The sequence below is a fragment of the Crinia signifera genome, chromosome 6, assembly GCF_055691185.1.
Source record: "Crinia signifera chromosome 6, ASM5569118v1, whole genome shotgun sequence".
In the NCBI taxonomy this organism is placed as follows: Eukaryota; Metazoa; Chordata; class Amphibia; order Anura; family Myobatrachidae; genus Crinia; species Crinia signifera.
Genome location: NC_139222.1, coordinates 251,988,041 through 252,011,266, shown reverse-complemented (window position 1 = coordinate 252,011,266; position 23,226 = coordinate 251,988,041). Strand labels below are relative to the sequence as shown.

The window sequence follows — 23,226 nt, the reverse complement described above, 5'->3', positions numbered from 1 at the left end:
GTAAATTAACCACTTATCTTATGTAAAATAATACAAAACTTTATCTTTCTATATCAGGTATGAGAGCATAGCACCCTCCTTATAATATCCTCATGAGTATATGAAGTGACATATTGATTCTATTCCTCGGCCAGACCCCAAATTTGTCCACAATATTAAAACATCAGTATATTAACCCTTCCCAGTCATAGTATCCAGTCTCACTGAACAACAGTAGAAGAACATCTTTATTAACTGATGCAGCTAATTATTTATTGATTAATCAATCTTTTTTGATATAATGTCTAATAACTTACATATATGTATCACAGCCAAGTCCTGTCTCACCAAATAAAAGTAGACCAATATCCTATATCCATACAAAGCATAACAAATCGCTGTGGCTAACTACCTCCGATAATGTCTCCTGATACAATTCATTAAAAGTAGACTAACACCTTATATTTATACAAATTATAATAAATCGCTGTGGCTATTTACCTTTGAAAATGCCTCCTGACACAACTCATTACAAGCATATCAGAAAACAGTCCTAAATATGCCGACGAACATCACCATGACAACATGAGATGCAAATACGTAACAGAGGAAAGCAATCCGAGTGAAGGATTGTGGGGAATGTAGTCTTATATAGATACCCACAGCGTATGTAAAATGGCATGATTCCACTAAAAAAATAGGTGTAAAGTTTGGTCATCATTCGGAGCGTATCAATTAGAATAGAGAGTATCAGAGAAATTAGTACTACTTGCCCTGCTAAGACACGGGATGTGCAGGAGCAAAGCACTGTGGGACATGTAGTCTCACAGGAGGACGATCGCTGTATTAGTATCACTCCCCACATCAGTGTGGGAGAGCCGCGCGTCACCTCGACGTAAACGCAGAGGGGCTTGACCCCTAGTAACCAATGAGGGGACAGGGATGGACGGGGGAGTGATTATCCACAAGCAACCACCAATGAAACACCTGCATGGACGGGCTTACTACTTGGAACTATAACAGCTGACGGCAATTGCCGCTTAATATATTAGGTATATAAAGCACACATTTTAGACACAGCAATACACTGGTGAACAAGCCTACTCGGCGAAACGCGCGTACAGCAGGGTGGAAGGACGGCCACAGAGAGGACCCAGGTGCTATTTAAGCAGTGACTGAACTCACATCAGAAGGATAAGTAAAAATGCTGTGGTTTGGGACGTGATGTCCAAATACTTGTATATACAAATGTCGTTGTCTGACCGGGTATAAGGACCTTGGTCAAACCTAAACCTGTGCATATCCCTCATATACTATAGAAGTGTGAGTATTGGTGTTTGTAGCGTGCATATTCAATGAAAAGTTAATACAGGACTCTTAAAGTGATATAGACTGCCTAAAAAATCTACAGATTGTATAAGTTTAAATTGGATGGTGTATACTAAGGGCGAAATGTAATAGGGTGTGATTTTTGGACGAGTTCCAAACTCGCCAGAAATCGCACCTTTAAAAATCGTGTTTTTTGCCGCGAATTCGCATATGTAATGAGATGCGAATTAGCGGCAAAAAATGCGATTTGCCGCGATTTCGGGCGATTTTTAGTCATGAAAATGTGCGCATTTTCAGTCATGAAAATGTGCGCATTTTCATAAATGCGATTTTGTGCAAAAAAAAAAAAGTTTAAAAAAAAACGGCGTGGGGTCCCCCCTCCTAAGCATAACCAGCCCCGGGCTCATTGAGCCGGACCTGGTTCCAAAAATATGGGGGGACAAAAAGCATAGGGGTCCCCCGTATTTCTGAAACCAGCCCCGGACTCTTGGACCGGTCCTGGTTCCAAAAATACGGGGGACAAAAAATCTGGGGGTCCCCCGTATTTTGAAACCAGCACCGGGCTCCAACAGCCCACGGTGTCATGCCACAGCCGGGGGACACTTTTTATACAAGGTCCCCCGGCCAAAACATGAGCACCATGGCTGGTCAGCCTTGGACGGGGTACCTGGAGGAGTGGGGACCCCCCCAATAAAGGGGTCCCCCCCCCCCAGGCTTCACCCGTCCAGGGCTGAAGCCCGGGGCTGTCACCGGCGTCCGTGGCCAGTGGACGCCGGCCTGATAGGGTTAAATCGATCATACATATCATTACATTGCTTTATACCGGAGAACTACAAGTGCCAGCAGACCTCCCCCGCATGCTGGGACTTGGAGAACCACAAGTCCCAGCATGCGGGGCATTAATGGGCCCGCTGGGACTTGTAGTCCACCTGTAAAAAGAATGTTTATAAAAAACACACACAGAGAGAAGTAAAAGTTTATTACACACACACACCTCACTTTTACACCAGCGTTACTTACCATTCCTGGATCCAGCGCTGGTCTGGCTGCTTTACAGCCGGCTCCCCCCGCACTGACAGGCAGCGGGGAGAACCGGCTTTCTCCGTTGCCTCTAACAGCTTCTGTAGCGCTGTTCCAGCGCTACAGAGGCTGAGAGCGCGATTGGCCAATACGTCTCCATGGAGACGCATAGCTCAGTCCTGATTGGCTGAGCTATGCGTCTCCATGGAGACGCATAGCTCAGCCAATCGCGCTCTCAGCCTCTGTAGCACTCGGACAGCGCTACAGAAGCTGTTAGAGGCAACGGAGAAAGCCGGTTCTCCCTGCTGCCTGTCAGTGCGGGGGGAGCCGGCTGTAAAGCAGCCAGACCAGCGCTGGATCCAGGAATGGTAAGTAACGCTGGTGTAAAAGTGAGGTGTGTGTGTGAAATAAACTTTTACTTCTCTCTGTGTGTGTTTTTTATAAACATTCTTTTTACAGGTGGACTACAAGTCCCAGCGGGCCCATTAATGCCCCGCATGCTGGGACTTGTGGTTCTCCAAGTCCCAGCATGCGGGGGAGGTCTGCTGGCACTTGTAGTTCTCCGGTATAAAGCAATGTAATGATATGTATGATCGATTTAACCCTATCAGGCCGGCGTCCACTGGCCACGGACGCCGGTGACAGCCCCGGGCTTCAGCCCTGGACGGGTGAAGCCTGGGGGGGGGACCCCTTTATTGGGGGGGTCCCCACTCCTCCAGGTACCCCGTCCAAGGCTGACCAGCCACGGTGCTCATGTTTTGGCCGGGGGACCTTGTATAAAAAGTGTCCCCCGGCTGTGGCATGACACCGAGTGCTGTTGGAGCCCGGTGCTGGTTTCAAAATACGGGGGACCCCCAGATTTTTTGTCCCCCGTATTTTGGGAACCAGGACCGGTCCAAGAGTCCGGGGCTGGTTTCAGAAATACGGGGGACCCCTATGCTTTTTGTCCCCCCGTATTTTTGGAACCAGGTCCGGCTCAATGAGCCCGGGGCTGGTTATGCTTAGGAGGGTGGACCCTACGCCGTTTTTTTTTATAAAAACACTTTTACACATTTTTATTAACAGGACTATGCACAGATCTCAATGATCTGTGCATGGTTCTGTCAAATTCGCCTGTCAGAACCTGGTCTATTTTTTTTGCGATTTTTGGTAACATTTACCAAAAATCACACCCTATTACATTTGCGAATTGTATACTTTATAATGGGAAAACATCTGGATGCGAATTGAAATGTGACTAAAAATCGCACTTCTAAAAGTGCGATTTCGCGGTAAAAAGTGCGATTTTTTTACCGCGATTTTCAACCTATTAAATGTGCGATTTTCGGAAAATGTGCGATTTCGGCCGTTTTTGACCCAAAATCGCACATGTCCAAAAATCACACCCTATTACATTTCGCCCTAAGTGTCGGAAGTTCTATATATGATTGACTGAATTTTCTGTCTAAGGGACTATTAAGGAATATAGTGAGAGGCACCTAAAGCTATACAGACCATCTATAAAACTATAGATTGAATGAGTCCAAATTGGATAGTGTATATCGAGCACCTGTATTCCGATGTATGAGTAATTGAATATTAATTGAATATTAGTGTCTGAGTAACCATTAAGGGATATAATGATCACAAAATCCATACTATTGTGATCATAAAAGTGTACAAAAATTTCCTTGAAGGTATTTCTTTTCTTTTTGTGAGAGAGCATTATCAGCAGGTTCTTTTCTTGCAGCCATTATTATAATTATCATTCCCAGGCATCTGTGCGTTCAAAGGTCCAGAAAACCATTGCAATTGTGCAATTAGTATAGGTACCTTGTGGAATGTATAAGACAAACTATTTACAATTTGGTTACAATACCTACAGAGCTGACTAAACCTGCTATATCTATTTGTGCTGTTATCAATATTTTACTACTCTCGCTAAGGGACTCTCATTGCGGCCAGCCAGAGAGTGACCCCCTGCGCTGGTATTCCATCAGGGGTGATCCAAGAGCTGAGCCCCAAAAGCAGATCCCAGTTTTCTTTCTTCTGCTGCCCCCAATTAGTGGCCCCTTAACCTGTGTACTGTTTAACCCGTTCACTGCCCGATTGGGCACACGGGCAAACACGGGACAGTTGGGACCCTAGGGGTGCACTTCTAATTTTCCTATTATTGATATCTCAGACTGACATCTCAGACTAATATTGACATCTTAGACTAACTTGCACTCTGCATAACTAAGCGCATGGGCGCTAATTTAATGGGTCTCCTGTCATAGTGGCCGTCGCCCAGTGGCGTAACTATAAATGATGCTCCCCCAAGCCAAAATATTTTTAGGCGCCCCCCCCCCCCCCCCCATAATGCCCCATACACATTACCTCTCTGTCTCTCCCCATGTCCCTTTCCCCCACATGCCTCTCTGTGTGTCCCCTGGTCCATTTCCACTATATGCACATGTGTCCTTCCTGTTCCGTTCTCACCACATGCCTCTCTTTGTCCCTCCTGGTCCCTTCCCACCACAGGCCTCTCTTTGTCCCCCCTGGTACCTTCCCAACACATGCTTCGCTGTGTCCCACCTGGTACCTTCCCACTACATGCCTCGCTGTCCCCCCCCCATTGTACCTTCCCACCACATGCCTATATGTGCCCCCCTTGGTCCACACTGACCACCCTGGTGGGACTTAATTTAAATGAATGGCTGCAGAAAAAGGTGAATTACCAACCTGCTTCTAATTACTGTTGTCTGTCTGCCACATACAGTATGTGGCTGGGAGCGCTGTGATTGGCGGAGAAGCATCCCTGGGGAGGCATAGCAGGGAGAGCGCAGCGAGCTTACTGGCAGAACCCATCCCCTGTAGAACACTCTCCCCTCCGCCCAGCACCGTGGCCACCTGGACATCCTCTCCCCCGGGACTGGCTGCTAGCGCACTGCACACTGCCCCCAGCAGACTGTTTGACCCCCACCTCCTCACCTATGTGCAGCAGTGGGGATGATCTGGGCGGCGGCAGATAGCTTGTACTCTAGCGCTATGTGCCGGCAGGGCAGGAAGCGCTACTGAATTTGAAAAGACTGGCCGGGCCGGAAGCTGATTGGCTGAGAGAATTCTCAGTCTTTTCAATGTCAGCAGCGCTTCCCGCCCTGCCGGCACATAGCGCTACAACTTCCAGCGGGGCCCAGAAGAAAAAGACTGCCCGCTGTCAGTGTAGCATACTGGGTCTGGGTGGGATACTGTTTTCTCTCATACTTGCCTACTTTTGAAAACTAGTTTCAGGGAGATTCCAGATGCTAGTAAAATGCGCTGCCCCATTGAGAGGGGGATATCGTGGTCCGCTCCAAAGGTTGTGTCTAGCTCCACCCATGTACATACACTCAGTGGTGTGTTCTGCAATGGCAGGTGAAAACTATAGCATACCTCAACCTGCCGCACCGAAGGCGCGTCCGACCCCAGGAAGGGCGGAGCTACATGCCAGGTGGGTATGGCCATGGGGAGAGGCCTAGCACTGCGACCCCCGTTTCCGTCATTCCTAGCAGGTGAGCACCCACGGCTATCTGCCTGCACTACCTCTGTTCCTGCACTAAAGAGATGCCGCACCCAGTACACACACCCATCCCATATTACACCCCGTACACAAAGTACCATATCACATTATATACAGCCGCCCCTCTCCCATATTACGCATAGCACCATATTTTAATGGGCCTAATTCAGACCTGCTTGCATGGCTGCAAATTTGCATAGCGGATGATTATCATTGAACTGCATATGTGTAGGGTATGCAGTATACATGCACGAGGCCATGCTGCAATAAAATCCTGCCATTATTTTTGTTGGCTGCCGTTTGAAAGGTAATTGTCATTGAGTGGGCATGTGGGGGTGGACAACGAACGCTTTTGGGAGTCCAATAAAAACACTGGTTGTCCCTGATATTTGTAAATATCCGGGCGGGTGCAAACGGATGTGCAGCCTTACAAATCCAGTCACACAGGGGGCACATTGATTTGCAAGGTGGGATTTCACTGGTGCGCGGCGGAGACTATACTGATCAACAGGTCTGAATCTGGCCCAATGAATGCAGCCTTCCCCATATCACATTATACACAGCCCCCCTATGTTACATTATACACAGCCCCCCTATATTACATTATACACAGCCCCCTATATTACATTATACACAGCCCTTCCCATATCACATTATACACAGCCCTCCCTATATTACACTATACACAGCCCTTCCCATATCACATTTTACACAGCCCTCCCCATATTACACTATACACAGCCCTTACCATGTCACACTATACACAGCCCTCCCCATATTAAACTATACACAGATCCCTTATATTACATTATACACAGCCCATTCCACATTATAAACAGCCCCCACACACACTAAATCCCCATCATATTACAGACCCCACTCCCCCAGTACACACACAGCACCACAATAATAAAAGTGCCACATTACAGTAGATAAAACACAGCCCCTCACTCCCCCACTATACAGCACTCACCTGGCTTGCCCATTCCTTGGAGGTGCAGGGAGCTGGCACTGTGGTGAGTGTGTGAGGCCAGCATCAGCATGTTACAGGAGTGTGCAGGGAGAGCAGGAGTCAGGACTGTACCCTAATGCACGCACGGAGCCCATAAGAATGCCGGTCACAGGAGCAGGGAGAGCAGGGCTGGGGCCTGCTGCACGGAGCCCATGAGTGTGGTGGGCGGAGCCAGCATCAGGGAAGCCCTGACTGACAGCTCCCCTGCTCCTCAAGCTGCACGGACTTCCTCTAACAATGTACAGCGCGGCAGCAGTGGCCGGCTGTGTATATTCACGAGCAGCTGCAGGCCCCCTCCTGACAGTACTGCTCAGCTTCTTCCCGGCTCCTCTGTCTGGCCTCTCCGTGCCCGAGCCGGCGCCCAGGCAGCCCCCGCTCCTCCAAGCAGTGGCGGGGGCTGCCTTACACAAGTTACGCCACTGCCGTCGCCACCGAACAAGAACATCATCGCCATTTTAATATCACATAGTATGTTATATATTTTCACTTTCACAAGTTTTTTGCTAAATGGGACAATATCCCAGTAAGCAATAAGAGTATTGCACAGTCACAGAGCATTAAAAAACCAAAAAAATCAGCCTAATAGATCAACTGTCCAGGGAATTCCAAGGAACCCCATGAATGGACAATTTGACTAAAATAAGCTGAAACATTCACCAATTTTAAATATGTGTGTTGACCCTTAACATCATAGTCTTGTGGACATTACACACCCAATCCATCCCACTTATATTATAAATTAACTAAAAATTATATTATTTTCCCTTTTCTCTTTCTCTTTCTCTCCCCAACTGCTCAAATTCCCTTTAAATAGCCCATTTACTCCCATAATTCTCACTGTATGAGGTTTTGGATTATCCCTCATATGTTACGAAAGTAAAATTATAATAATTCAAGTTAGTGCCCCCAAAAAAAGAGTTATCTTTTCTCTTCCCCAAATGTATGGTTACCCATAACTCAGGGGAGCACCACCAACTAGTACATGCTTTTTATCTATATCTCTAATTGTATAAAAGTTGGTTCTAATCATGGTAGCGATCTAAGTAAGTGCAAGCCAAAACCCCCTGTTCCTAGTACTATCTCCTTCCCCCAAGATGCTGGAGATGTGCATCATCCTCTCCCTCCCCCCTCCCCCAGAGGCCGGAGATGCGAGTTGCCCTCTTCCTCACAGATGCTGAAGATGTGCGCCACCCTCTTTCCCCCCACATGCTGGAGATATGCACCGCCCTCTTCCCCACATATGCTGGAGATATGCACCGCCCTCTTCCCCACATATGCTGGAGATGTGCGCTGCCCTCTTCCCCACAGATGCTGAAGATGTGCGCCACCCTCTTTCCCTCACATGCTGGAGATATGCACCGCCCTCTTCCCCACAGACACTGGAGATGTGCGCCACCCTCTTTCTCCCACATGATGGAGATATGCACCGCCCTCTTCCCCACAGACACTGGAGAAGTGCACCACCCTCTTTCTCCCACATGCTGGAGATGTGCACCACCCTTTTCCCCCCACACGATGGAGATGTGCTCAGCCTTCTTCCCCACAGATGCTGAAGATGTGCGCCACCCTCTTTCCCTCACACGCTGGAGATATGCACCGCCCTCTTCCTCACAGACACTGGAGATGTGCGCCACCCTCTTTCTCCCACATGATGGAGATATGCACCGCCCTCTTCCCCACAGACACTGGAGAAGTGCACCACCCTCTTTCTCCCACATGCTGGAGATGTGCACCACCCTTTTCCCCCCACACGATGGAGATGTGCTCAGCCTTCTTCCCCACAGATGCTGGAGATGTGCACCACCCTCTTCCCCCCAGCTACTGGAAATATGCGCTAACCTCTTTCCCACCTAGCAGATTTGGCACCTCACTCCTCCAGCAGCCTCACCATGAGGGCGAAGTTGCTCAGGGCCTGCCTCCCGCTCCTGCAAGGAGTGAAAAGTGCATGTGCAGAAAGGAACTTTCCTTTCTGCACATGCACTTTTCTCTCCCTTGCAGCCAACATCCTAAAGAAATGGCGTTGGTAGCCATGAAACGTTGATGTCACCCTATCCGGCTCGTTATGTGTCTAAACCCGTGGAGTGTCATCTGATCTGTTCTAACTGTGAATGATAAACAGAGTATCTAAATTACAGGAAGCCACCCTGGTATTTCATTGCCTTGTCTGTCCAGATTATGTCCAGTGCAGTGAGTAAAGACACACTTCTGCTGCTCCGCAGAGTCATGTGAGGATTGCAGGTAGACTACTCTACACTTCAGGTCACCATACAGTTGTGATGTCAGTATGCAGTAATATTTTATCGCAAGTACATGCACCATGCTGGTAGTGTATATATAGACCATTGCTGCACACCTTGTCAAACCAGTTCTATATACTGTATGTCACCTTTGCTATTTGATTTCAGCTGAATTTGAATCTGTAACATTTAGGGCCTTATTCTGGTTGAGGCGGTCCGTTACAAATTCTTTCGGACGGAGACTTTTAGCTAACTGCGCGTGCGCATGTGCAACGCTGTGTCCCCGCACTTGTTCTCAACAATACAGTCTAAAAATGTCCACCGAACACTCTCTGGAAATATGGGAGTAATATGGGCGTCATGTGGGCGTGTATAAGGGCGTGGTTTCAATGTCGGCGAAACTGGGCGTTAATGTGGGCGTAGACATGGGAGTGTACGACCAGTGGTAGGTGTGCATTCGGACCAGACACAGAGCGCAAGCGACCCAACACGGCAGATATCTTCAGTGAAAACAAGCAGCTTTCACTTCTCGGAAGGCAATGGTTCATGCGCCAGGCATTCGGATAGCCTAATTAGTACGCCCGCACCTTAAATACTTGCAGCTGAGCACAATACAATCCAGTCCTCTGGTCATTAGTGATTAATTAAACACTTTCCACAGGTTCATTTGGAACCACTAAGTCATTGCTGGCTAAATGAGGAAATACAAAATAGTTGAATATATGCTGCAAACACACTTCCCAAATGTGGTTCAGCGCCCTTTACTCAATTGATAGTCCATACGTCTTTTCTCCAAGATAACAATTTATTAAAATCTTCAAAGTTTGATTGACCGTCTGGCCGTACAACAGAATCCGGGATCAGGGATTCTGTTGTACGGCCAGATGGTCAATCAAACTTTGAAGTTTGTTGTATGTAAGTTTCCCGGCCCTCGGGTAACATTGTGGTATAGCAGCCTCAGTATATATTGTTAAAAGAAAGTTCTTCTGTTTGATATTGTTAAGCGCGTCGTGGAGTATTGTGTTATCTATATGCTGAAAACACATTTACTTTAATGTTGGTATCTGGCCCACATTTATACTGCACTCAATGGACATAACTGTGTTACCCAAATCTATAATTGATTACAATTGACGGTCCGAGGTGCGTTGCGTTCGGAGTGAACTAGAATAAGGGCCTTAGTCTTTTGGCACTAATGCACTTTTTGTCCTGAACATTTACAATTATTATTATTTCTTTCTGACCTTGGTTTTACATTTGGGTATTTCTTTGAAATGAAAGCACAGATCCAGAGTATCTGTTTCCTTATCAAGGATGTATGCATTCAACAAGTCTAGCGGCCAGATGAAGCCATTAGCCGCTCTCTTTCTCCCTCCACGGCTCACTGCCCACATAAACAGAACATTATTTTGCTCATCCTCCTGGCTTCCAGGTGCATAGCTGATTTTTTTCAAAAGGAAACCAGTGATGCAAAACATGTCTGGGTAACTGGGTTTCAAGAGACAGAAAAGAGAAGTGTACAAGATTTTCATATTCAGAAATAAATATTTTCTATGTACATGGGGTCAGTGTGGGTATTAATCAGTCACCAGCGGTATTTTTGCAGTCTGGATCACAGACATATGCAGAGAGAAATACATTTTTATAATAACGTTCTACATGAATAGTCATATTTACGCAATATATATAAGATATTTGTCCATCTTATTTTCCTTTTCACTTTTTTCTGTATCCTATATACTGATCAGTGGCGTAACAATAGCCCCGCAGCTGAGTAAAGTGTGGGCGCCGGGGGTCTGCGGGGCTATCGTTACGCTCCTGCCTGCCTGTTCCACTGCTGCCCCCACCCAGAGAAAAGTTAACCCCCACCTGCCTTCCCTGCTGCCGCTTGCCGACGCATCCCTGCCTGTAACCGGGACACGCATATCTACTCTGCGGTCCCGGTGCTCCTGCTCGCTCGGCTCGGCTCCTGCTATTGTAAAAAAAATCTCCTACACAAAATGTCTGCCCCCTTATAGCAGACAGGTTTTTTGGATGCTAGAGGAGGCCGCAGCCTCCTCTAGCACCCAAAAAAATGGTCTGCTGATGCCAGCGAGCCCCACCCCCATGCCACTCGAACGTGGAAATTTGCGGGTCCGTGGGTTGGGGGAGGGGCTAAAATTATGTGAATTGACACGATTCACGTTATTTAGATGCTCCCCTTTGCGCAGACCCGCAAAATCCCGTACTTGGTGTAGCGGGGAAGGGGGTGAGGGAAAGCAGAAGACTTGCTTACCTTCCTGGGGGAAAGGGGGGGGCAGGATGGGTACTCGATATTCGTGAGCCTCCCGGCCATTCCGGGAGGGTAGGCAAGTATGCTTTACACTGCTCAGGTGGTGTATTTTCTACAGTGCAATGCTGATATTAATCTGGTACATTATCATGCATGCACTAGCAGTATTTTATATATGTATATTTAAATTGGTGACTGGCCATGCCCCCTTTTGAGACTGGTCACAGCCCTAAACATGGCCCCTTACCACTGCAATACCCCGATTGTTAGTTCACGCCGCAGTCTGACATTTATTATAATGATAAATAATCCATATAATCCTATTCAGTATGAGCTACTGCAAATCCTAATTTTCCTGATTGCCTTTTGATTACATGTAATATAAGTGCAAAATGTATAAAACTTAGCAATACTATAATAGAGTTGGACTTGATACAGTTATAAAATAAAAGTTGTTTAATTAAATAGCTATTATAGTTATTACAGTTATAATATAAAAGTTGGACTTGATAGTTATAAAATAAAGGTCTTTTCATTAAATAGCTAAATAATATGGATCACAGCAATAAAACCATTGCTTGCTGGTTTAGCTTGTTAGTCTCCTAGGTAACATACAGTATACACTATAGAATGCAGCTTGTTGCATCACATAGGGTCATAGTGTATTTTAAAACATCTACCTAAGTGGCTGTTGGGTTATACAACGTGTTTGAACATGCCATGGTAAAATCAAATTCCACTGTGAAACACCTTCAATCCAAATAATCGTGAGTGTTAAGTAGTAGGAGTGGCTTGTTTACTGTGTACATACAGTCAGGTGTTCCATGAAAGGATACTTTTACTATAAAAAGTGCCCTGAGATTATCCAGCACACACAGTACAGTATGTATGGAGTATGGATTATAAACTGTTCAGTACGGGACATCTTACCGGACGTGTTCTGTTGTCTAAAATTGATTTTGCTTCCAATTTGTCTTTGAATGTAATTAGTTGAATGTAATTAGTGTCCTGCTAGGTATAGATGTACAGAAACTGGGACGAGAGGAAGTATTCATTACAAAAACTGACTTGCTAAAACAGCACGAAGGTGAGGGCTAAATAATGTATTTATTTCCTGCTGATAATATAATTGAATTTGTACAATGATTATTGTCTTAATACGCCCTATGCAAACAGCTATTCGGTATATTATTCTGGGGAGGCCGGGAAGCAGTTTCGTTTGTTTAAATGCCCAAACAAACTTTAAATACTTAAAGTCTATGGGCTTATGGATTCCATTTGATTGCCCTCCCCTGTCTTTCATGCTTCAACAATACACATTAATAGTCCAGGGAGGGGGCTGGGGGATAAATGGTTAACTGATTTTTCTGGACTTTTATTTTCTGTGCAACATTCTGACCACTTTATATAACTTTCTAGAACATTAAAGATGCAAATATTTCACTAACATTGATGGTTTAGACTGCAGCGATAATGAGATGCAAATGAAATGCTAATGAAGCATCAGTACATCGTTACACATTCATTCCATATTTACTTCTGTCCCTCATTCTTGCGTTAACTGTTAAGTGCAGTAAAATTTGCACTAAGGTGTTAACCCTGGTTGCTGTTAATGGACATGCTTCCAAAATAATTACATTTTAAACCTGTATTTCCTGCAGAGAGTTGGGCTATGGCAATTACGCGATCAATACCGCTAACGGAGTTCTGTGCCTCCGGACCACATGCGGAGTCACTTTGGGCCTTATTCTGGTCGGTGCGGCCGGATCCGATTATGCGGCCAGGACCGTGCGTGCGAAACCCCGCCTTCCATACGGATCGCCAACTCCGTCCGTACGCGGTAAGAAGCTGGCCGAACGGACCGCACGTGTATTTTACACGGAATACGCCTCCTCCATCTAAGGGAACCTCCCCCATCATTCGATGGTCGCAGACCATCGAATGCAGGACCGAGTGCTCCACCAGCTCCCGCAACCTCAGACCACACGGACATTTTTCCGTGCAAAAGCAGGGATCTGGGCGGGCAGCTGACATCCGGCGATGTCATATGTCCGCCCCCTACACGTGCGTCACGGCCGCATTACCATACGTATGCCCAGCGTTTGCATGGGAACGCCCATGAAACGCGGGGCGTATGCATATGGTAATGAGCACAAATAGCCCTTCACGCCCCTCTCCACCCCCTGTTCGGAGTGTTCACATATCATGTGGGATTTGGCCGTACGCCCCGCTCGCACATGCGCAGAGACGCCTCTGCACATGCGCAGACACAAAACATCGGCGGCCCGAACGCACGCGGATATATCCGCACCAACCAGAATAAGGGCCTTTGTCGGCAATACTGAAGGATAATCGTTCTCTTATAAATTTGACTTTTTTTTTTTTTTTACAAACTCCATGCACGAGCTTAAAGCCCATAGGCAAACTCAGGTGGGTTTTCTGGTTGCCCGGAAACTCCCCTCCTCTTGACAAGTGCCTTAAATTATGACAACAATAGCACTGGTATATAATATGATCAATAGAGCTGCCACCACATCATGCAGTGTAAGGGACAGAGCAGAGCTGCTGCACATGCCCAGTGTACCAGCTTCTTCTACCACATTTACTGTATGTGTGTACAGTATCTCAAACATTGCAATGGACCAGAGAGTAGCTGGTAGATGGAAGAGACAGGAGCCTTACCATGAAGTGGGAGATTGTGAGTTTAGAAAGTGCCGTACTGGTTATTTTATGTTTGTGTATTTATTATGATATGTTTAACCTTTTCCTGACCACTTATTTTATTTAAATGTTCGAAACAGCCCATCTGTAATGTTGAATGTTAATTCTGTATTCCATACAGTATCCAGTGTATAAAAAGACCAATATTCAGGGCTGATACCGCTCCCCCAGATTCATGTACTTACTCCAATGTGCTGCAGAGTGCGAGATTTTGGATTACATTTGGAAACCCCCCCTCTAAAAATCCTGCGTTTGCCACTGAAGCCCTATACATACTAAGCGATATTTTGAACGATATCGCTCATTTTGAACCCTCTGAGCGATGTTGTTTATAATATTGCTTAGTGTGTGCGCTTAATATCGTCAATAATGCACGCTTACATGGGATGGTAATGATTTCTCCTCCACCGTCCTTCATTTACACACTACGGAGCACATGGTTAACACAACAAAGGTGTGTAAACACTGGGATTTGAAATGATATGTGCGATAAAGATATCGTCAATGTTATAACTGTGTATATCGTCTTGTGTGTATGCACTATATCATTAGCGATGCACGCTCCCCTGTTGTCTGAACATACAGTCAAATCGGCCTATATAATCAACGACTGCATGTTTAACGGTATGTGTATGCCCTATATCATTTGCCCAGGAGTACCGCCGATATTGTTAACCATATTTTTAATGTTAGCTTGAGACACATGGCCAAAATACCTACACGTTCAACATGTTGACATTTAAAATGTTGACATGTCAAAAAGTCAACATGTTTTTTTTTGGGTGACCATGTTGACATAAGTCGGGCACAGTTTTATTTATTTATAGTTTCGGTACTTGTGTATTATCACGGCGCCCCCGATGTTGGTCGTGCAATATTTTTATCGCATCGCATGCCATACACCCGATGGCATGCGATGCAATGCGACGTGATTTTACACCCTTATTCGATTAAAAATTGTACAAGCACCCTAATTGGTGGTTTTAAGCACCGTAATGGGTACTTACAATGTCAACTGCACCCCCACGCCACCCCCCACTATAAACGTCAACCCGAAGTGTGGCGAGCGCAGCGAGCCCGCGAGGGGCGGCGGTACGCGTCCTACAACCTTTTCATACACCCACTATCCACGTCAGTCCTACGACCTTTTCATACCCCCACTATCCACGTCAGTGTGGAGTTGATTTTATATAGTGTGGCGAGCGCAGTGAGCCATCGAGCCCGAAGCGGTGCATTTAACATTGTAAGCACCCATTAGGGTGCTTATATAATTTTTAATCGCATCCCATCGCATTGTATGGCATTGTATGCCATATACAATGTCATACAATTTTAAAATTGTATGCCATTGTACAACATCGCGCGATATCGCATAGCATACCATCGTATGCCTTATGGTATGCGATGCGATGGGCGCCGTGATAATACACAAGTACCATAGTTTCTTATATAGCGCAATAGATTCCGTTGCGCTTTACAATTGTAAACAGTGATAAAAAAAACTGGGAAACAACAGTCAGGGCCCTGCTGCAAGCTTACAATCTATAGGGACATAGGAGGGAAACACAAGGACAGACACCAGTAATAGCATAGCAGTTTCACCAAGTTGCAAGTCCAGAAGAAAAGTTATATAATACATAAGTGCCTCAGAGGGTTATGCGTATGGTACTTATATATGATAGGCCCTGCCTGAAGAGGTGAGTTTTCAGGGAACGCTTGAAAGTTTGGAGGCTAGTGGAGCATCTTATTGAGCGTGGAAGGGCATTTTATATAGGATAGGAGCAGCCCAATGAAAGTCCTGTAATAGTGAATGGGAGCTAGTGATCCGTGCAGAAGAGAGACGCAGATCTTGTGCAGAACGGAGTGGTCGAGATGGGAGATATTTTGTGATAAGTAAAAAGATATATTGTGGTGCAGTATGGTTAATAGCTTTATATGTGAGTAGAAGTGTTTTATATTGAATACGGTAAGATACAGGCAACCAATGGAGGGACTGGCAGAGCGGATCAGCAGACTATGAGCACCTTGCAAGGAAGATCAGCCTCGCAGCAGCATTTAAAATGGATTGCAGTGGTGAGAGTCTGTTCTTGGGAAGACCAGTTAGGAGACTATTGCAGTAATCTATGCAGGATATAATGAGTGCATGAATAAGAGATTTAGTAGTGTCTTGTGTGAGATAGGGTCGTATTTTGGATATGTTTTTTAGATGCATGTAACATGATTTGGAGATTGAATGTGGGGAACAAAGGACAGTTCAGAGTTGAGGATGACCCCTAGGCAACAAGCTTGTGGTGTAGGGTAGATTGTCGAGTTGTCAACAGTTATAGAGATATCAGGATGGTAACTGTTTTTGGCCGATTGGAATATAAGTAATTCAGTTTTGGAAATAGTTTGAGTTTGAGGTGGTAAGAAGGCATCCAAGATGAGATGGCAGAGATACATCCAGAGACTCGGCCCAAGACCACTGGGGACAACTCTGGGGTTGATAGATAACTTTGAGTATTGTCCACATACAAGTGATACTGAAATCTGAAAGAGCTGATTATTTTTCCAAGAGATGAAGTATAGATTGAGAAAAGCAGAGGACCTAAAAATGAGCCTTGCAGAACTGCAACTGACAGAGGAAGTGAAGAGGAGGTAGAGTCACAGAAGCGAACACTGAAAGAGCAATCAGATAGGTAAGATGAGAACCAGGAAAGGGCTGTATCATTAAGACATAGGGAGTGTAGTGTTTGTATGAGAAGCATGTCATCAACAGTATCAAACGCAGCAGAAACATCTACAAGAATAAGTAGTGAGTAATGGCCTTTAGACTTGGCAGTTACCAGATCATTCACCACTTTAGTCAGTGCTGTCTCAGTGGAGTGTTGGGAACGAAAGCCTGACTGAAGTGGGTCTATTAGGGTGTGAGAGTTAAGAAAGTGTGTGAGGCACAGTATAAGAACAAATCGGTTTCAAATAAAGAAATAACGAACAACTCATATCGCTTTAAATGTCAAGATTTTGACCATGTCGGCATTGACAATGTCGGCATAATAAATGCCAGCATTTTAAATGTGATGGCATTTTGGCTGTCTGCTAATGGTTGTCGGTAAATTGACTGTTTTCCGGTTCAGGATTTTCTGGAATTATTGTGAGTCTGTCCATATTATTAAAGAAGCAATCATTTACGAAGCAAACCGATCTGGAAATTCCCAAGCAGCCATATTGCCCTTATTCTCTGAAATTGGCAGCGGGAGAAACCATTTCATATTGCATTTGTCTCGAGGCAAGAGCAGAAAACAAACAAAATGTTTTTCAGTTGATACCACAAAGCCCAAGTTTATGTAATACTATTTTCCCTGATACTTCCTGTTAGAAGTCATGGACTGTTACCTGGCTGACATTTAACTTTATTCAATTCAGAGATAAGACCTGGAAGGCAATTACCTGTATTAAGAAAAAGAATTCTGTATGATGAATTAGATCTAGCAAGTAATTCCAAAGTCCAATATTATAAATAAAGGGCTGTGCTGCAAGTCATAACTTGTCCCGGACTAGAGGACACTACACTGAGGTGATTGTTGAGAGAGGAACAGGTTTTGCAGTAACAGCATTCTACAGCATTTTAACTTTAATGTTAAAAAATAAAAACACGCAGCAGTCCAAGAATTTACACAACTTCCTGTTCTTTAAATAGACTTTCTTAGACGATACAGTGTCTAACTAAAGGAGGAATTGTTACAGATACATGAAACAACTTGTCTATTGTCAAACTGCTGATGCCAGATGGCTTAAAGGCTGTGCTGTGAATACAGTATGTGGGAAACAAGGCAGTAACTGGTTTATAAGTGTGTGTGTGTGTGTGTGTGTGTATATATATATATAGCTATATATAGATATATATATATATATATATAGATATATACAGTATATCTATATATATATATATATATATATATATATATATATATATATATCTTATATATCTTAGATATATATAGATATATACATATACAGTCAGGACTGGTATAGGGCTTCTCTGCACTGTAGGCAAAACTTCAACCTACTTCCCACGGATTAAATGCAATGTGAATGTCCTCCTCTTAGCCATCCTTTATTTTGTGATGGGCATACTCATTGGTGCCTCCCCACACACACACACATCCTGGTGACCTTGCTGCTGAATGATAGAGCCGGCACTGGCCAATGAGCAGAGAAGACTTCTTAAAGATAAACCTTCAAAATAGTAGCTTGGGAAACACATATGTACACACCACTACACAACAATAACCACTATAAATTCAATATTTCCAAAACGGAATTACTTTTATTGCTGCCAACTCAAACTTAATATTTCCAAAACGGAATTACTTATATTCCCGCCAACTAAGAACAGTTACCTTCCTGATATCTCCATCGCTGTTGACAACTTGACAATCTACCCTACCCCACAAGTTTGTTGCGTAGGGGTGATCCTCGACTCTGAACTGTCCTTTCTTCCCCACATTCAATATGTCTCCAAATCATGTTACATGCTTCTAAAAAACATAACTGAAAAATACAACCCTATCTCACACAAGACACTACTAAATCTCTTATCCGTGCACTCATTATATCCCGCACTGATTATTGCAATAGTCTCCTAACTGGTCTTCCCAAGAACAGACTCTCACCACTGCAATCCATTCTAAATGCTGCTGCGAGGCTGATCTTTCTTGCAAGATGCTCATTGTCTGCTGATCCGCTCTGTCAATACCTCCATTGGTTGCCTGTATATTACCGCATTCAATATAAAACACTTCTACTCGCATATAAAGCTATTAACCATACTGCACCAGCTTATATCTCTTTACTTATCACAAAATATCTCCCATCTCGACCACTCCGCTCTGCACAAGATCTGTGTCTCTCTTCTGCACGGATCGCTAGCTCCCATTCACTATTACAGGACTTTCATTGGGCTGCTCCCATCCTATGGAATGCCCTTCCATGCACAATAACTCTCCACTAGCCTCCAAACTTTCAAGTGTCCGATGAAAACTCACCTCTTCAGGCAAGCCTATCATAGTTAAGTACCATACGCATAACCCTCTGAGGCACTTATGTATTATATAGCTTCCCTTCTGGACTTGTAACTTGGTGGGACTGCTATGCTATTACTGGTGCCTGTCCTTGTGTTTCCCTCCTATATCCCTATAGATTGTAAGCTTGCAGCAGGGCCCTCTAACCTCCAAGTCTGTCTGTTGTTACCCAGTTTGTTTTATCACTGTCTACAGTTGTAAAGCGCAATGGAATCTGCTGCGCTATATAAGAAACTGTAACGTAATCTGCTGCGCTATATAAGAAACTGTAACGTAATCTGCCGCGCTATATAAGACACTGTAACGGAATCTGCTGCACTATATAAGACACTGTAACGGAATATGCTGCGCTATATAAGACGCTGTAATGGAATCTGCTGCGCTATATAAGACACTGTAACGGAATCTGCTGCGCTATATAAGACACTGTAACGGAATCTGCTGCGCTATATAAGACCCTGTAACGGAATCTGCTGCGCTATATAGGACACTGTAACGGAATCTGCTGCACTATATAAGAAACTGTAACGGAATCTGCTGCGCTATATAAGACACTGTAATGGAATCTGCTGCGCTATATAAGACACTGTAACGGAATCTGCTGCACTATATAATACACTGTAACGGAATCTGCTGCGCTATATAAGAAACTGTAACGGAATCTGCTGCGCTATATAAGACACTGTAACGGAATCTGCCGCGCTATATATGACGCTGTAACAGAATCTGCTGCGCTATATAAGACACTGTAACGGAATCTGCTGCGCTATATAAGACACTGTAATGGAATCTGCTGCGCTATATAAGAAACTGTAACGGAATCTGCTGCGCTATATAAGACACTGTAACGCAATCTGCTGCGCTATATAAGAAACTGTAACGGAATCTGCTGCGCTATATAAGACACTGTAACGGAATCTGCTGCACTATATAATAAACTGTAACGGAATCTGCTGCGCTATATAAGAAACTATAACGGAATCTGCTGCGCTATATAAGACACTGTAACGGAATCTGCTGCGCTATATAAGAAACTGTAACGGAATCTGCTGCGCTATATAATACACTGTAACGGAATCTGCTGCGCTATATAAGAAACTGTAATGGAATCTGCTGCGCTATATAAGAAACTGTAACGGAATCTGCTGCGCTATATAATACACTGTAACGGTATCTGCTGCGCTATATAAGAAACTGTAATGGAATCTGCTGCGCTATATAAGAAACTGTAACGGAATTTGCTGCGCTATATAAGAAACTGTAACGGAATCTGCTGCGCTATATAAGACACTGTAACGGAATCTGCTGCACTATATAAGAAACTGTAACGGAATCTGCTGCGCTATATAAGACACTGTAACGGAATCTGCTGCGCTATATAAGAAACTGTAACGGAATCTGCTGCGCTATATAATACACTGTAACGGAATCTGCTGCGCTATATAATACACTGTAACGGTATCTGCTGCGCTATATAAGAAGAAAGGGTGGTTGATGGTCATACGCACAAGACTGTATATAGTGGAACCCCTGTAAAAATGTAAATGGATAATACCAATCCAGGTAGGGGTGTGCTACCTCTGGACACTTTAATTGAATGCATAAGGGTAAAGAAGAGAAAGAGTGTCCTTGTGTGGGTGCACCGTAAAGATAAGGTAAGTATATAAAAAATAACTTTTATTTCACTTTATATAAAAAGCTGCGAAAAATAGTTAAAAAACATATAACATGACTGGGTGGGGTAACACATTTATATTAAAACTAAGGTGGCAGGCAGACGTGGCTGTAAGTTTATTATGATGTATAAAGACTGGTCAGTGTGTAGATGCCCCGGTTCGTGCAGTGGATCTGAGATCTCTACCTGCTAGACGAATAGCTGGGGTACCCAGGGGAGCTCAGCTATCAAGTTGCCAATAGCTCTATCTGGGGTAAGACCTCAGTGTATCTCAGTGTACCATGACACAAGACAGAATCTAAAGTGCTGTGTATATCAAGAATAGGCACATATGTCAGGCAGTGGGGTCATAAGAGTCTTGTGATAGGGTGTCGCCTCTGTCTCAATGGCAGAGAGACCTCGACCCTATGGCCAATAATGGTGTGGCCCAGTGCCTGAACAGCTGATAGTAGAGATTCTGGGGTAAAGTGTGTCCCCGTCCGTGGACCGGGGAAAACACAGTCACCACTGATGCCTCTCTGACCGTCTGAATGCAGGATCTCAGGTGCTATGTAAGTCACCTGGAGTAGGTATCTCATAAGCTGGAGTGTCCAAAAATGGGGTGTCACCTCTGTACGAATGTCAGAGAGACCTCAACCCCAAAATACTAGTGACACGACAAGTAAATAAGTAAACCAGCTCAGGGTACGAATTCTAGGGTGGAGTGTGGAGACACAACCACTACTAGTGGCATTCAGGCGGAGAGTGGCAAAGAGAGTTGGATATCCCACGGTGGGGTATATCCTGAGGTACAGGTATGCGTTGGAGCCCTTATAAGGGCTTCCAAGGTTACACACTGTGGTACACAAATCAAAATGCAATAGTAAAGAAAATAATAAACAGCACAACTGCTGGCTAGCGGTGCGCAGGCAGCTGTGCTGTTTATTATTTTCTTTACTATTGCATTTTGATTTGTGTGCCACAGTGTGTAACCTTGGAAGCCCTTATAAGGGCTCCAACGCATACCTGTACCTCTGGATATACCCCACCGTGGGATATCCAACTCTCTTTGCCACTCTCCGCCTGAATGCCACTAGTAGTGGTTGTGTCTCCACACTCCACCCTAGAATTCGTACCCTGAGCTGGTTTACTTATTTACTTGTCGTGTCACTAGTATTTTGGGGTTGAGGTCTCTCTGACATTCGTACAGAGGTGACACCCCATTTTGGACACTCCAGCTTATGAGATACCTACTCCAGGTGACTTACATAGCACCTGAGATCCTGCATTCAGACGGTCAGAGAGGCATCAGTGGTGACTGTGTTTTCCCCGGTCCACGGACGGGGACACACTTTACCCCAGAATCTCTACTATCAGCTGTTCAGGCACTGGGCCACACCATTATTGGCCATAGGGTCGAGGTCTCTCTGCCATTGAGACAGAGGCGACACCCTATCACAAGACTCTTATGACCCCACTGCCTGACATATGTGCCTATTCTTGATATACACAGCACTTCAGATTCTGTCTTGTGTCATGGTACACTGAGATACACTGAGGTCTTACCCCAGATAGAGCTATTGGCAACTTGATAGCTGAGCTCCCCTGGGTACCCCAGCTATTCGTCTAGCAGGTAGAGATCTCAGATCCACTGCACGAACCGGGGCATCTACACACTGACCAGCCTTTATACGTCATAATAAACTTACAGCCACGTCTGCCTGCCACCTTAGTTTTAATATAAATGTGTTACCCCACCCAGTCATGTTATATGTTTTTTAACTATTTTTCGCAGCTTTTTATATAAAGTGAAATAAAAGTTATTTTTTATATACTTACCTTATCTTTACGGTGCACCCACACAAGGAGACTCTTTCTCTTCTTTACCCTTATGCGCTATATAAGACACTGTAACGGAATCTGCTGCGCTATATAATACACTGTAACGGTATCTGCTGCGCTATATAATACACTGTAACGGTATCTGCTGCGCTATATAAGACACTGTAACGGAATCTGCTGCGCTATATAAGACACTGTAACGGAATCTGCTGCGCTATATAAGACGCTGTAACGGTATCTGCTGCGCTATATAAGACACTGTAACGGAATCTGCTGCGCTATATAATACACTGTAACGGTATCTGCTGCGCTATATAAGACACTGTAACGGAATCTGCTGCGCTATATAAGACACTGTAACGTCATCTGCTGCGCTATATAAGACACTGTAACGTCATCTGCTGCGCTATATAAGACACTGTAACGGAATGTGCTGCGCTATATAAGACACTGTAACGGAATCTGCTGCGCTATATAAGACACTGTAACGGAATCTGCTGCGCTATATAATACACTGTAACGGTATCTGCTGCGCTATATAATACACTGTAACGGTATCTGCTGCGCTATATAAGAA

At 44.7% G+C, this 23,226-nt stretch overlaps 1 protein-coding gene across 9 annotated transcripts in view; it reads right to left on the bottom strand.

Annotated features, from left to right (window-relative positions):
* Positions 1 to 23,226, bottom strand: part of BLNK (B cell linker) — a 249,892-nt gene that overhangs the window by 116,891 nt on the left and 109,775 nt on the right. The window contains exon 1 of one of the 9 annotated variants that reach the window (XM_083149322.1): positions 6,822 to 7,207. The exons of 7 other annotated variants lie outside the window; for them this stretch is intronic. The gene's annotated coding sequence lies outside the window, so the exon portion shown is untranslated. Of the gene's footprint in view, positions 1 to 6,821; positions 7,208 to 23,226 lie in introns of those variants that run through there. One more of the 9 variants, XM_083149326.1, reaches the window with a different exon arrangement.